Here is a 17,699-nt window from a genome sequence, read left to right as displayed (position 1 = left end):
GACAGATTATGAGGGGAGGCAGAGAGGTTGATGGAGAGATTAAGAGGAAGGAAGAGGGTGAAAGAGGAGGATGGAGGAGAGAAAAAGTTAGACACTGAGGAAGTGGGAAACAAAAAACACGTAACCAGCATTTAGCCCAGAGGCACGAGGTTACGATGGAGAGAGCGGGAGAGATTAGGGGACATGACAGATGAGTGGAAGAGTGAATAATTGCTGAGAAAGAAAGACAGAGCAGAGACATGCGGATGTAGCAAAATCCTTTCTCGCTTTCAGTCATTAGTCTCTCTTTCTCCCCCGGGGATTGACAGCAGAGGGGACAAGGAGGCTTCTGCACATCTGGCTTAGCGGGGAGCTACTACAGCTCTACACGCTGCAGATGCACAGAGCATCAGTGAAGCCTCACAGCCACACACTGCACCCGCAACTGGGGGTGTCAGTCACCCATCTTTAAGACCGCGAGACACTGGGGACCAAGTGGCAACCACTGCTGCTGAACGGTGCTTGAAGAAAGTGCTTGAAGGCTAGCGCTGAAACAAACAGGAGGTGTCATCTTCACAGCGGTTAAATCTGATGTCTTTCAAATATATAAACAAACATAAAACTGAGTAATCTGGGGTTTTTAAACTGTCGTTCAGCACGGAATAATCACTTGAAAGATGACACATTGGGTGCTGGGGGCATGAAATGGTTATTTATCCTAATCTTATAGATGCTAATGCCAATAAAAACCCCAAATTACAATTCTTTCTCACAGCACAAAGATAATCTTAATCTGTTTTTTTAAACATAAATCTGGCTCTCAATAAAGAATAAAACCATTGTTCCAACAAAAGCACTACAACTGAATTTGAGTTATTTGTTCGTGTTTGCCTTGACTGACAGATGTCTAAGACTCCATCTCTCAGGAACGGTGGCTGCCACTTGTTCATCCAGGCTCAGCTTCCCTCAGCTGGCGAAAGACAACATGCTTAACACACAAAACTACTGCTAATATGGCTGCTCAGTTGGGACCGTCATCACACACTTAACCAAGTAAATTCATTCATCCTGCTGACTCCTGATACATCACTGACGTCAGAAGCTTCAGTTTCCAACGTGACACCAATAAAAACAACAGTGGAGATTAACAGCCAGACTCCGCTCGCGAAATTGAACATGACTCACCATGAATTTGTCATTGTGATTAAATTCAAAGTAATTTTTCATGGGATGTTTCCAGTTCTCTGTCTTCTTCATTTAAACCGGCTAAACACAGAGGTAGTAATACTGTGTGCAGATACATAGCTGTTTCTGAAAAGGGGAACCATAAAACGGGAGCATGGGTTTGGTGCATTTAAGAGGCACAGAGAAGAGAAACAGGGAGCAATGCCTCAAAGTCACAGAAGCAGGATTTTGATTGGAAGGTCACTGAAGTGAATCCCTGGGCAGTTACAGGAAAATCTGGCCAGAGAAAGTGGATGAGTAAACCTTTTCCTACCCCCGAAGCAGTCCTGAGCAGCCACTTGGAGCATAATTTCTCTCAGTTTACTGTGAAAAAGACCTTTTCATCAATACAGTAAAGAGTGAGACTTCAGCAGGGGAAGAGCTGACTAAGTCAAGACAGGATGATTTACATGACAGCTGCATTCAAGTCCACGATATGTTGGTTAATCCTGAAAGCAGATATCAGACCATTCATTTTACAAAACTGATTCCAACAATGCTTTCGCGACAAATAGGACAATAAATAATAAATATATAACAAACTGACTGTAGTGGGGTGAACTGACTTTTTTTTTTTTTACATTCTCTGAAATTAAACACAGACTAAATGTTGTTTCTTATTGCAGACATTCCCCCCCCTGTTTGTCAGACAACAGCAGCAAAACAACAGTTCACAGTAATGATGAATTTCTGGTTAATTTGGAGTCCAAATTCTAAGTGATTTATCAGCTGAATCAGCCACACAGCCAACACAGAGGCCTGACTCTAGCACATGTTGTGGGACAGTGGTTTTGGCCAACAACAGCCCAAAATTACACAAAGGTTGCATGCTGGACAGTGAACATAACCTCAGCTTTTGAGTTTTTCATTGCATCATTAATAGCAGACCAATTAAGACGTTGCCTACGTTAGCTAATTACATGTTAGCTACTTTTACAGTCATGCTCCTGTCCACGGATTTTCCCTCACACCATCACACATGAATTACTCGAAACATGACAGATAGCCAAATCAGTGTCATGTGACAAACAGTAGGCTGTGTTAACTTTGCTCTTTTTAGTGAGTCAGTTCATTTGGCTCAGCTCAGCAATGAGAGGCGTCCCATTCGGTTCCCAAATGGCTCTTCATTTAGTACCAATTCTAGCTGTCATGATTCAGACAAATTGTGCAATGTTTTGGCGAATCTGGTTCCTTCCAATCGTCAGATAAATGTCACCCATCAATTAAATGTTCATTTCCAGAAAAAGAGAAAAAGTTATTGTTTACTTACACTTTCCAAAACTGGAAGCCAATTGAGCTTAGCCTGGCATTTCACGAAACATCAATATAATAGTTTGACACTGCATACTACTTAAAAAAACAGTATGTGCATGTGCGTATGTTCGTCAGTCGTATGCAGCAGGCACTTCTGAATACAGCCACAGACTCACCCCGAAACAGGTAACTTATCTGGTTTGCATGCTTTGTTCATAGAGCCTCTTCCTCCAGTGAAACAAAGAAACACAGCCTCGCCTTTGTTTGGTAAGTGGCCATCTTACAGCAGTGATTTTTATTTTTAGCTGTGTCATTGAACACAGAGCAACACAAAATTATCAAACGACAAAACTAACCATAATTGAAATAGAAAAGGGTGATGGGAACAGAGGGCAGCGTGACACACTCATTACTGTTCGCTCTCAGCTGCGGTGCCGAATGCAGCATAGTCAGCTAAACTGCTTTTGAACCAGATGCTGGTACAACCTCCCCTATTGTCATCCTGTGTGACTGAGTATGGCAGCAGCTGACAGCACTGTCAGCAGCCAATCAGGAGGGACGCTCCGTGGTGCGCTAGGATGTTGTTACTGAACTATGACCAGAACGCACACTTTTTAATTCTGTCTGTGTGGTAAATAAGTAGGAGTTTGCTGTGGGGCTGCAGCTGTGTAGGTGCTCTGAACTCTGCTGTAGCTGGGTGGAGGCCATGAATAATAGCTGTGCAGTTCTGTTAGGGCAAGATCAAGTCAGGGCAGAAAAATAACTGAATATCATTTTATAACAGAAGGCTCATTTCAAGATATGGTGGTTCACAGAAATCAAGTCAGTCATTCAAAATGAGTCAGACAGAGCAGGCAGCCTCTTGGTCAGTCACTCAGTCGGCAGGTATGAGAGTGATCCAGCCTTCCGTTTAGCAGCCAAACACAGCTCTCGGTCTCCTGGTGTTCTGACTGTCTGACTGCCGCTGACCTCTTTCTGCCTGTCAACCCCCCAAACGCTCTGACCTCTCAGGTCACAGCTCTCTGACTGCTGCATCCGTCAAGAAGCAGGTGAATGTTAACAAGCCACACTATTTTCTCCTCTCACGTCAGCTATGAGGCTCAAAAGCAGCCTGGAAAAAGTCTCCTAATTCTTTTCCCACCCCTCACGCTTGATGTTTTTAAACAGCTAAAAGCTAAACACGTGCCTCGAGTCAAACCTTTTACTTTCAAGCAGGACTTCATCTTGGATTGGATTCAGAAAATTGTGTCAGATGTAACATACTGTCCATTTTAATTCATTTAAATGAGGAAATGGCCAGAATTGTGGTTCCTAATGCAGTTAATTAGTTTGCATTGACTTGGAGTTTAATTAGACAAAACAATGGAACCAAATAAATGTGGGCAACTTGATTATCTGGGGAAATAGCAAAACTTTAAGGCCCACACCAACACACACAAATAACTTTTTGATGTGCAAAAATATTGATGTTGATGTTACCACACCAGCTACACAACCTCATCTAACAACAATCAATGCTGTTTTGGATCATGCAGTCCTGCAAGTCTGTATAAACCTTGTGTCTGTGAAACTATAAAGTATTCTACATTTTGCAGAAGGGTATAGTAAATCGTTGGTTGACTACATTTTAATTTCCCTCAACAAGGTGAAATCATATCACTAGCAGGACTCTCGTTGTAGTTTCAGTTACCAATTGCTGCTGTGGAGCCACAACCTGCAGAGTTACATATGTCAGCTTTTAAATTCCATATGCTCTGTGTAACATAATACGTAACATACAGTGTACGCAACTCCTTGACATAGTGATATTGTATAAATATCATACAGGACCTCTGTACGTGAGCCTCAGCAGGTGCGTAGGTTATGTCATTCATGCTATAAAATGTACATCTCAAGAAATGTCCCAGATGAGAACATTAAGGAGTAAATGCACTGAGCTAAATGAAGTGTGAGAGTGTTTTTCTTGGACCATTGAACTGTGAAAAGAGTAGTGCACATTTATAGAGTGTGTTTATGTGTGTATTATCCAGACTTCTTTAACCTTATTGCTTGATTCTTTAAAGACAAACCATTAGGACTACGAACAGCAGGAAATGTATTTATACAGTTTTGTTCTAATTCAGAGGGTAAACCCTATGAAGCTGCCATTTTTAGACCAAATGTGTAAAGGTTTTAAGAAGATCACCCCACCACCGTGCTGCTAAAAAGTCAAAAGCTGGTTCCAATTAGCAAATGGAGATCAAGTGATTTTGGCTCAGGAAAATGCAATTAAATTGTAAACTGTCTCAGTGAGTCACCACACTAGCTCTGGACATGAATAAAATCAGCTGGCAACATGCTGAGAGCCATTATTCTGAGAGGGGTGGCCAAAATGATGGGGTGGCAGAGGAGAGTTAGGTGTTACGGGAGCTTATAAATCTGAGTTACGGATGGACACGGAGAGACAGACAGCCTCGACAAAGGCAGACAAAGTAGATGCAGTGGCAAGGTGCCTCTTTTTAACCAAAATACAAACACAGGCATACGGCTGCTGTCCGCCTCAGTGCTCCCCTGAACCCTGCCAGTGTTTCACAGTGGAAGTATTTACTTTGGGTTTCACCCAAGGGTGCCGCGACACACTGACTCACTCCTGCTTTCATCCCGACTAAGCCAGAACACAGGATGTTGTTTACGCCGCCGAGCCCGGTACACCCATAACAACCATGTTTGATTTACGTCATCCTCTGAGTGGGCAGATCTACCTGCACCACAGACGGCCTGGTGTAAACAGAGGAAAACTCAGCCAGTCACGGAACAGTAAACATATACAGATACAACTAAATTCAATTACAATCCAATGCAGCGATGGAAGAAATATTCCGATCATGAATTTCAATAAAAGAGGAAACAGCCCAGTGTAAAAGTACTCTACCAGTATATTTGCTGCATTCAAAGTTATACTCAACAGAGAGTAAAAGTGCAGCTGTATGACCAGCAAATATACTCCATCAAAAGTAAAAGCACTAATTTTGCAGAGTGCCCCCTTTCAGAGTGATACACAGTATATATTACAGGATTGTTTTTGTTGATGCAACAATGTGTAAGCAGCATTTTTATGTTGCCAATTTTAACTACTTTATATAGGCTACTGTTGAGTGGTTCAATTTTACGTAACATTGCATCATAATTTATAAAAATCATTATGTGTTTTGGATGTAGAATTTACCAAAATAACAACTAAAGCTGTCAGATAAATGTAATGGAGTGAAAAGCAGAATATCTAGAAGTATAAGTAGCATAAGTTGAATACATTACATGAATACGTTAAAATTAACCCCAAACTTTATCCTGCACACCTCAATGTTAGCTAACTGAAGAAGCTGGCTATTTCATTGCACTTTCCGAGAGGTGGACGGGAGCAAGCAAAGGTACAGCAAGCAAAGGTACAACACATTACATCCATGCATATGCACCCATGCTCGTAGACCAAGAAGAAGACATGCTAGTCAGAGAGCTAACATAGGCTGCAGTTCAAAGTCTGTGGCCCTTTTTATATGTTGTCAAAATCTCCACCCGGGGACTGTCAGGAGTGCTGGTGGTGTTTTCAGCCTGTCTGAAAAAATACAGGAAGGTGCACATTTGTTTAACACCACATCAGGACTTGTGACTGCCCACCGCTTTCAAACAGGGTGCCTATTGGGCTTCTCTAGAGACTGAATGTCAGGTAGCTGGTATAGTGGCTGATGGGTAGCGGAAGAGCTGCAGCCCCTGGGCATCCCCAGTGGTGCTAGTCAGAAAGAAAGAGGGACAGAGGAGATTCTGCATTGACTATCGTTGTCTCAACTCTCCCCCCTCCCACAGACGGATGACAGCCTGGACGCCATTGCTGGCACGTCCCGCTTTAGCACAGTTGACTTTTCAAATGGCTACAGGCAGCTGAAGTGGCCGAGGAGGAGCTGGAGAAAACAGCCTTCAAGACAGGCAGAGGCTTGTAGCAGTGACAGGCTGTGCCTTTGGGCCTGCACAATTCTCCACCTTTCAACGCATGATGGAGCTGAACCTCAGGGGCCTGCCACGGCACATCTACATGCTGTATTTGGACGTCATGGCCCCCTTTGCACCGTCAGGATTTGGATTTTCCTTTTTGAGAGGGCTCCCTGTTGTGTGGTTTATGGGATGTGATGCTGCCTTCAGCTTGTTTTCTGTGTTGCATGGAGATTTCTTTCTATCGTCGGCCTACAGCGAGGTGGGATCTTATTTTTCATTTGTCGGATAGAGTGTAGCTGTTGCTGCAGTGTGGAGTTAGGGTGGAAGAATTTTTTTGGGGGGTGTTGCATTTGTTCTTTTAATGGTGAAACAGGAACATTTCTATGTGAGGTGACAAGACTGCTGTGTGTTTCTTTACTTGATTTGTGCATATAGGTTATAAATAATGTCTCTGTCCAAAGCACAGACAAAGGCATCCTCACCAGTACATACATCAGGTGTTATGAAACCAAATAACATGACAAATATATTTCTCCCTTTATCTTACCAATGTTGACTGTAATAGATATTTCTTCCATGTATGCATTAATGGTTGTGCTTGTGTAGCATAGGATTGTTTGTGCAGTTTTTGGCAGCGAAAGAGGTCAGTCCTACACAGAATACAAAATATATGAGGGCTAATACCACAGGTAGAGGGAGAATCATGGCATGTCTGTTGTCCTGAAGCTGCTGGACATATGGAAGATTAATTAGCTAATTATTTGGCGATACTAGCGATTTTACTACAAATTTGGACAGATTTTAGTTGGCCCTCTACTGGTGAAATAATTGCGCTGCAAATAAAAAAAACCTGCACATCAATACTGTACATTTAACAGGAAGCTGAGTCTAACAAAGTGTGATACAAATAGCTTAGCAGCCGTGGCTTTTGCCTCCAACACTAATGATGCATTTTCTGTTGTTTTTCAAATCTGAGGACAGTACATCTTGTATGATAGGAAATACTGTCATAGAAATCAACAAAAATCAATTAATACTAACACATCCATACGTATTGACTGTATAGACTCTGAACTTCATAGCACTGACTTAATGCCCTTCAATCAAATGATGCAACTGAAGCACCATATCCAGTATCTATGCTGTCTATTTACTCTCTCTGTGCCTCTTGTTTATCTCTGCTTGTCCCCGTTGCTGGACATCGTTGACTTTTCATCTTTGGCAACTGCTGCTTATTGTTGGTTTAGTTTGACAGCTACACACTGTGACAGCGCCACTGTTTCGTCTCATGCCAATAAGGCTCTATTCAGTGGAGTAAAGCTGACAAACAGAGGGATGGAAAACACCGAGATGGATTGACGGATGAAGGCATGGAGAGATGGAGAAATGGAGAACTGGGACAGAGGGGATCAGGAGAGAGATGACCCAGAAGCAACAGGCAAGAGTGCAGGTGCGAGATTGCAGTTAGCAAACACACATGCACACACCTGTCAGAATGACTCCTACGAATCCTTTCTACAACTCTGCTTCTGTGGGGGTTGAAGCAGGAGGAAGACTGCTCCCAGTAAAGAATCGATAACATTTAGATCTGATGATGTTACGTTGATGTCAGGTTTGGGCCAGCACGAGCCAAAATAGTAAAGGAACAAAGAGGGAATGGAGAATATTTTCGGAGAGGTGGAGTGGCATTTTTGAGAGATCTGTACATAGAGATTTTATATAACTCACTCATCCAACAGCAGATGTGACACCATGCGGAAAGTGTGCAATAATAGCCTGGGTAGAAAACGTCAGTGTCTTCTCATGACCTTGGCTCCTTTTGAAGAAGAGTTAAGGCATCTCAGAGGCATTTGTCTTCTTCAGCAGCAGTGGGAGAGCTGTTTGTTTGTTTACAGGGTGGTCTCACACTTGAAGCAGCGGCTCAATCTGACCCCACCTTGTGGCTCTTTCATCTCAAATATTGAATTTTAGTCATGGGTCAATACCAGCAAGTCTACAGCAAGTACACAGAATTATTATTTTTCACTCAACTTCTCCTTGTAGGACTCTCTGTCCGAAACTATTAGTGAGCTGGGAGTTATCAAATCATTTCGCAGTGTGTGTTCTCCAGACCTGCGCAGCAGCCCTTAAGAAGTTCAAATGCTCATCTCTATCCGCCCACCGAGGCGAAGGACAGACAAACCTTATGCAATGTCTTAACTGAAAATGTTACAATGCTGTGATGCTGTGATGTGGATATTGGTTACATGGCTGTCATTGTTTTGGTGCTTCTGCTGCAACTACTTGGTCCAATTTTCGCAATATTGTGTAAAACACATTCTTAAGGCCCTTAAATCTGATATATATATGGTGTAATGTATATATATTGTATCATATCTGATGAAATATGCTAGACCTATTTGTTGTAAATTCAGAATATTTCTGGTGCCCACTGTATGAACACTGGATATGTAATTTCCTCCTGTTCATATTGGCTATTAAAAGATCCACCTAATGCTCTGACTATTGTTTTAATTTTAGGTTAAAGCTGCACTATTCAATATTTTTATATGAACAATGAGTCACATTACTACACGTAATGTGAACGTGGTCGCTTGTAGTGATCAACCCACAGAGGCTTATCAACAAATCCATTTTCTCTCACTTCTACTGAGCTATGTCTGCAGGCAGAAAGGAAGTGGTGAACATAGAGTGTTTAGCAGCTTAAGAGCCAGATGTTCAAGTGATGAGAAACTTGCCTTGATGAGAAATCAAAACAGCGCTAGAGTTCGTGAGTAACGGACACATTCAATAGGTGGACAGTAACACGACTCCAAATGAATGATAATATTGATTCATGTCTGCTGGATGAGTAATTACAGAACTGTTTGCTGACATGCTCACCATATCATCGTGTGTCAGGGCTGTTTCAGGTTGTCCCGCTGCCTCCAAGTGCAAATTTCCTGAGTTCTTTACTTGAGAATCGTTCTGCATCCAGTCTAGAGGTAGACTACTACCTGCTGTCCATATATTTGCATTTCACATTTAAACATTTGGCTGCTGTACTGCTCATGAGCAACTCTGACAGACTTTTAAATTGAGAGTAAGCTCCATTTTCCTTGATCCACTGGACAGGAAACTAATAAGGAGAGCAAAGGTCTCATTCTCAGCACACTACGGTAAATAAACTGCTGGCGCTCCTCTGTAGGTCCTTTATCAACAGTGACTGAGCAAAGGCAAACAGACTTATTATTACATTGCGATGAAGATGCTCCAGGGCCCTGAGGCTCACTGTTCTGTGTTTCTGTTTGGTTTGAGCGTTGTCTCTCAGTCAAATGTCAAGCCGTAAAATCTCAGACAACAACATATCTCGTTTTGACCAAATTTGGAGGTGTGATGGGGACATGTAATTACAGAAAAAAGGTTCAACTATCAGACCTAAACCTTTTAATGACTCTGGAATTGCCCATATTTATTTTAATTAAGCGCATTTGAAAGGCTCCTAATTAGGTTTACTCCTACACTGCAGATTTGGATGAAACTGGGCACAAATCAAATCTCTTCCTTACAAATTACAATAGTTGGCTTATTTGAGGCATTCAATGGCCGAGAGCTCTTCTGAGTCTGAGTGTAGCATCTCAGACACCAGCTGTCCTATGTAAACACATTTTGAAGGGATGCTTCATTTTGTAGTTTTCTGATATTTAGAAAATACACTGATTGTCTGTGAGGAGACGGATCGGCCTAATGTGACATTAGTGATGAGTGATCTGTCGTTTTTGGAGAACTGAATCAAAGATTAAGCAAAAATCACAAAAAGAGCGTTTTAAAAATTTCCAATGCAGTGTCATTGGCCAGTTGGCTGCTTTCTGGTCATCTGATTATATTTGCCCAATTGCCATCGAATATATGATCAGAAATACCAAATAAATACTTGACCAAATACCAAATTAAATAAAGCTAGTTTTGTGTGCTGTTTTTTTTTGTTAGATTGGCATTCATAGAATATATTATCATTGTGATCAAATTAGAAGTTTCATTGTGCATCCAGAGGAAGAAAAAAAAAGACCTAACGTGTCAGACAATAAGGTTTAATATTGACCAAATAATATTATGTTAGACTTGGTAAGAATAGGCCTGTACTTCACGATCATAAATTCACAATTAGCATAATATTTCGCGTCGCCTTCGTTTTTGCGCAGAAAGTCTGTCCTTTTCTGCCAAATGAAAGAAAAAACTTGGGAGTGAATTTTACTTCGCACGGTGCCTGAAGCGCGGCTCGGCCCGGTCCATGCAGACATACCTGTCTGTCAGGTGCTCCAGGGCTCCGGGGACTCCAGACCCGCCCACCGGGTCTCCGTTGGCCCAGACTTGCTCACCTGTCGGGCGGAGGCGGATGGAAACCGGTCGGTGGTGCGGGGAGGACTGGACGGGCGGAGACGGAACAGCAACGTATCCAGCAGCGAAGGGGAGGAAAACTCCATGTTCACATCCAGAACATCCCGACAAAAGTGCTGTCCGCCGGTCACTGAATGTCACTGGGATCAGCTGGGGATCCGATAATAGTTGGTGGTGCTCGCACCGAACTGGAAAGCTGGAGAGCAGTCAGGGCATCTGTCGATCCAGGCGCGTTAAAAGGTCCGTTGTTCTTAAAAGGACGTTTCGGTCTGTGCGCTGGCTGCTACTCATCCACCACACCGGACTCTCTCTCTCCTCATCCGTCTCTCTCCCTCCACCTCCTCCTCTGCCTTCAGTCCTCCCAGTGACCCTTCACTCTCTCATTCTTCTCTATCTGAAAAGTGTCACCCTCGCATTTCCAGCTCCTCCTCTCAGCTCAGCTTCATTCAAAGGCTTTTGATGAACTCTGCGTCAGATCTGGTACTTTGAGTTTGAACTGTCTTGCATGATTTGCACCTTTGTTGATTGCCAGATATAGAGAATATTAGCCGACATATGAGCTGCCATCTGAATACACAAGTGCGGCAACATGTATTTTCAGTGCAGAATAGGGGGTTTTGTGGCAATGTCACTTAGGTCAGAAACAATGAACACACACACACACACACACACACACACACACACACACACACACACACAGAACGTGTTGTCAGTTGGAAAGACCGCTAACCATCAGCCATAGCGTTAGCATCAAGCTTTGCTAGCATCAAGTCGCACAGCAAATGTAAAGAAGTGACAAATGATTTCCTGTTTCCTTAATGGCTCAAAGCAACGCAATACAGCAAAGTTGAACAAGCTTCCCACTCAGTTTGAATGACTTAGTCCTATTATAGGCATATTCAATGAAACGCACAAAGCGATAAATCTATTCAAGTTAGCCTCAACTTACTGGTCTAGCACTGATTATTATTCCTAACCTCTAATTGAGACAAAATACATTCAGGTTTATGCTCATTACTTTATACAGCAATGATTCACATGGATTGACAAACCTTTAGCATATCACAACAGGAGGCAAAATAAGAGCCAACAGCGGATAAACAACAGTTTCTACAACTGAGGCAACTCACCTGTGAAGTCTCTCAGTGATCCACAGGTGATAACACTCTGCCAGAAACGGTCTGGTAACATCGACAAAGGTCCATATGATCCACTGCAGTAAAAATATTTAGTCCAAAACATGTTAATAATCCACAGAAATATGTTTTCTCCTTTCAAATTAGCAGACAACAAGCTGGTTTGCCTCTTGTCTTCTGTGTTTCCTAGTTACAAGTTCTGGAAACACAGGTGGCCATACACTCTTTCTGAGTGAAAATCGAGCCAATCGCAACCAAGTTTGCAGATGACTGACACTTCAAATAGCCAATGAAATTCTGAACAAGCTCTTCTGCCACAATTGTTATGTACAGCTTTAGTCACCTCAGATCAAGGATTTTAGTGCTAATGGGAATATTACACATCATTTGAAGTGATAAATGTAATAAATGGCCTCAATAAAAAGTTATATAGGCAAAATATTGGTAAACTTTAAATGTGAATATAGTTGGCTAAAATTTTGATTTCATGAATATAAATATAGCTATGTATGTAGATAAATATATATTCAATATTTTTTTTTGGGGGGGACGCCTAAACATAACATTAGAGAAAACAGGTAACTATTCAGTTTCTGTGGTATTGTTATCAGTTTTTACTAAACTTGGACTAGGGAAAGGCTTCATGCTGTGGTTCTATTGTGTTTTCCAGCTAATAAGTCCCAGATATAGTCATCTGCAAGCATCTATTTCGAAAAAGAAAAATTCAGGCAGAAAGAAAACCCCTTCTACTTCAGTGTCTCCAAACGTCCATTATTCAATGTCAGTAGCATTTACAGTTATTCTGACTGCTGGGCATAAACTTGCTACCTTTCAAAAGAAACCAGGGGTTTAAATTATTATTGTTGCATCTATGATTTTACGTAGCCGATACTATGGGGGGCTTCAAACCTGCTAGCCCCCGCCTTCCCGCACTTATGGGTACTTCTGTCTATGACACCTATCGCATGTCTGTCCATTCTGCAGGAGGAATGTCTTCTGTTGGTGTTCTTGAGATTGCTCCCATTTCCCCCCATCATATGTTTATTTTGTTGTTGTTTTGTTTGTTTTATGAGTATTTTATTATCTGAATAAAAGATCTAAGGGCGGAGGTTGTCTATATTTTACAGTATAGTATAGACTGCCTACTGCAGGCCATGGTGGACAATAAACATGTATGTTAATTTTCATTAATTTTCCTTTATGTGAATATGTAAATGTCTCAGTGCCAAATACATACAAGTATAAAAACATTCATTACAACACAACCAATACAAACAGGCTGACAGACAAGTGCTATATACTCTCAACTCTACATAATGTTTACTTAAAATGCATAAACAGGTTTAAGTCTCCAAAAATACCTAAAATAAAGTGAAAACTACAAATTTAGACACAAATGCTTGTCCTTTCTTCCCATGGCTGACATGATATTAAGACAGACTATTTACAGACATTTACAGATATTATATGTATACATGATCAGCCATGATAAGGCAAGAGCACTAGGTGGCATCAATGACCTTGCTAATGACCACACAGAGGTACTGGGACTATACATGGACTCCCCATCAGTCAGTTAGAACTGAAGAAGCCCTATGGATGACAATGAAGTCCAGCTGGCCTCGATTCAACCCTCCTTGGATAACCATGACCTGGATGACGGAGAATCCTCACAGACATAACCAGGATTTAACAGACGATTGACAGAGATCATCAGCCTCCACTGGCAGTGCAGGTTTTCGACTTAATTCACCATTTTCTCTCCGTCTGTCTTTGGTGTTTGGGCCCGTTCCCAGCTGTGTGTCTTTAAGAGGGACAGAAAGGAGATTCAGAGGGCAATAGAGAAATATTGAGATCATTCTAAGCAACTAGGCTGAAGCTGCAGGACCAACATCTCAGGTATCTGAATTCAACATCAAACTGTGATGCAGCTGGAAAATTGACCTCATAAGACTGGTGACACTTCTGATGCACATGAACATTTGAATGTGTGCATGTGTTAGCATTTCTGTACGGCTCTTAAGTCTTTGTGTATCATGTTGTGTATAAGAGTCTCTGTTGTGTGTGTGTGTGTGTGCGCGCGCGCGCGCCCAACAGTCTCAGGAAGGCGGATGTCCGACTCAGCATCTTCCCACCAACAGAGCCGGTGTTCACATCCAATAATAACACCTTGCCCCTGAAAATTAAAGCCTGTAGCCGTATACACACTTTCTCTCTCTCACACACACATAACAGATTCAGATATTGCAGAGGTGCAACACAGTTTAACCTCATTTGAGGACACAGAAAGCAACCTGGCTGATATACTGCAGAGACTCACCGCGGATCAGTAAACAACACACACACATCCACAGACACACACACACAAGCACAAGTACACACACTCCCAAATGGTACAGACTGCAGTGTTGAGCTACAATGCACATCAGGTCTCATACAGCAAACACTCCACTTAAATGGTGTTATAATCATGATAGGCAGAGTAGGACACCACCTGGAGGTTAAACTACTGTGTCAGGTCTAAAGCATTGTGTTTGCTTGTGTTCCATTGCCCTTAATGGAGAATAGGCTGTAAAGAGTTCATTGAATTGTCCCCTGGATTATTTATTGGTCACGATGCATTTACCATCTAGATTTTGACCCTTGACCCCTATTGAGTCAGGCAGTCAGTCAGTAGGACTATTATTCTATATTGAGCTATAAAATCATAATAAAATGCACTCTTGTGGACATTTCTAGGTGAACCTATAGTCTACAAATATAATGTATAATCCATCAGATATGCAGGTTGTCACATCAAATATTTTTTCATTTTCAAGTTGACCTGGTTATCCCGAAAAAGAGAATGTGCAATACATCCATATTTAAATCTACTAAGAGACTTTAAGATGCAAGTAGTGCAAAAAAGCCCATTACAAGTTGCCCTTCAGCAAGGCACTTAAACGTGCCGAGTAATGCCTTTTACAGCCAGCTTGCAAGGCAGGAATTAAGCCTGAACACTAAAACTTAATTCAATAGAGAAATGTTGTCATGAGTTACAATCGATTTAGTGCTGGTTATGTTTACTTTACATTCTTGTGATTTGCACAATGCACTCACTCACTGATGTGAAATCACTCAGCCATGGCACAAAGAAAGGGACATGGCAACATGAAGGTATGCTGTGGACCACATTTCCAATCTGTGGAATTGACATTGCAAACGAACAGCAGGTAAATGGCTTCTCCTGCAGGAGTATACTTTAGTGTATTAGAAATATAGCTGAAGTATAGAAAAGTCATAACAAATATGCTTGTACTTTTTGGACCTAATTTAAAGTGTGTTTGACATTTGCTTTTAAAAAGTGTACTTCTAAATAGATGTCATTAAATGTATTAAAATAATTAATATACTAATTCTGCAATACTTAAAGTGGTATTTCAAAAGTACTTATAAAAAGTGTACTTTTGTGTGAAATACTTAATAGTAATACTTACTTAAGTGTACTTTTAAAAAGTGCACTAAATTACAAATGTGTTTATAGTAATAAAGTGCACTTATGAACCGAATACTAATTTTAAGTCCTTTGTAATACACAATTAACATGATCAATTAAAGTGTATTTTAATTTCACATCATTTTAAGTATATTTGAGTATATTTCAAACACAATGATGATATAATACAGTTGTACTGCAAATGTGTTTTGATTTTCACTAGTGTAATTCAGTACACTTGAAGTTTGTAAAAATTACTACTGCTATTTACACTTAAAGTATACTCAAGCATTACTGGTTTTAGCAGCCTCTCTAAACTTGAAACCACCTTCCATCCATTCTTCATCACCAGGAAACATAATAAAGAAGTGAATAATACAATTATCAGGGCCAGTGAAATGGTTATGAGAGGGAAAATGATTCTAGCAGAATTTTAATGCCTTTCATGAGTAAATTAACTAATTAGTGGAGGCTACAGATACTAGACTCATGATATTTCCTTACGAGTCATTAGAAACCCACTCATTTGTGATGCCGTTGTGCCCTCTAGTGTCACAAAGTGAGAAGGATGCCTGTTTCCCAGGAGCCTCTCTACCCTCTGCTCTCATTGGTCAGATCCAGCAGAGCAGAATATGGAGATTAGATTTAATTAAAATCACGTCCAGCCCGTCACCCGCTGAACTTAAGATCTACATTCAGCAAACTGTGACAGTTTTTAATATCCAAATTACGCAGCCCAGCAATCAGTGAGGACGATAACTGCTGACTCGGACAAATTCAATATCCTCTCCTCTGATAGCAATCAACAACAAATGCACCATTATGACTGGGGCAGACAGAATTTAAAAGTCACAACAATGGGATAAAAGGAGTTGTTAGTGCTCCAAAAAGGAGCGAGTTAGCAGTGTGAGTCAGGACACAATCAGGAGAAAATCCAGTGGAGTTTGCTGAGATGGCTGCAAGCCAAGCAGCCTGAGCAGCCACTCTGCGTGGCTGCAGCAGAGCCAGGCCTGGGGAGACGTGAGTTATATACCACTAAATCAGTGTCACATCTAGCTGACGCCTTGGCTTCCTGTCTGTCATCAGCACACACACACACACAAGCAGTTAAAGCTGTGTGCGTCTGCATGTGTTGTAAAGGAGAAAGAACAGAACCTTAGTGTGTGTGTGTGTGTGTGTGTGTGTGTGTGTGTGTGTGTGTGTGTGTGTGTGGTTGATTGCTAGATGTACCAGCTCCTGAACAGATGAGATGCTGTGCGTGTACTTACTACAAAAGACTTGAAAGCACACACTCAAACTCTAATATGGAAGAATTCTGCACAGGGCAGGTAGTCAGTTCTTTTTAACCCTCATATTGTCTTCCCATCTACTATGCACCTTTTGTCTCCCCCGGGTCAAAATTGACCCGGTCTGGTTTGACTGCTTGTAAAGCATGAAGTATAAAATAATCATCAAATTCTGTGTTGAACCTTTTTAGTCAACTTGTTTCCAACACATCAACATATATTTTAGACTTATTTTTGTAATGTATGATATAATAGATGTAATTTATAAAAAATTACACTTAATTTTTGATTTAAAAAAAAACAGAAATTCTGATTATTTTGACTATGGTTTTGATCTGAGGCACATAAATTGATGTATTATCACAGGCTGGCATATGTCAAAATTTAGTCAGGACACTGTTTTGAAATAATGTAAAATTTTTTAATGGCAGCAAATAGTCACACCTGTTGTCCTCCCAGGTCAAAATTGACCCGGTGTGGTTCGACTGTTTATAAAGCATGAAGTATACATGTGTGTGTGTGCGTGTGTTTATTGTACTGGAAAGCACAATAGGATGATCCATTATACCACTTATTGTGGCCGGGTCAAATTTGACCGGGAAGACCACAGATGCTATAAATTGTAATAAAACACACATAATTCAAAGAATATAGTCATAATTAATTTTACTTGCAAAGAGCATAGTATGGAACCATCCATGTCATTTTCAAGCAATTATATGAGAGAAAACCATAGTTATGATATGCAAACACTTGAAAACGGGTCAAAATTGACCCGAAGACAACAGGAGGGTTAAAAGCTACCTGTGAGCAACTTGTCCTTTATATTTGATATTTAAGGCTTAAACTACCTTTGTATAATCTCATAATTGACTGAGTGATGTGGACTGATGTGCAACATTCATAGATTCCCATGCTTAGTTGTGAGGGCTCATAACTATACATGACAGTCTTGCTTATGACAAGAGTAATGAATGAAGCAAAACTGACACAGTGAATTAT

Source organism: Chelmon rostratus, chromosome 3, assembly GCF_017976325.1.
Source record: "Chelmon rostratus isolate fCheRos1 chromosome 3, fCheRos1.pri, whole genome shotgun sequence".
NCBI lineage: Eukaryota > Metazoa > Chordata > Actinopteri > Chaetodontiformes > Chaetodontidae > Chelmon > Chelmon rostratus.
Note: the sequence above shows the minus strand (reverse complement) of the source record.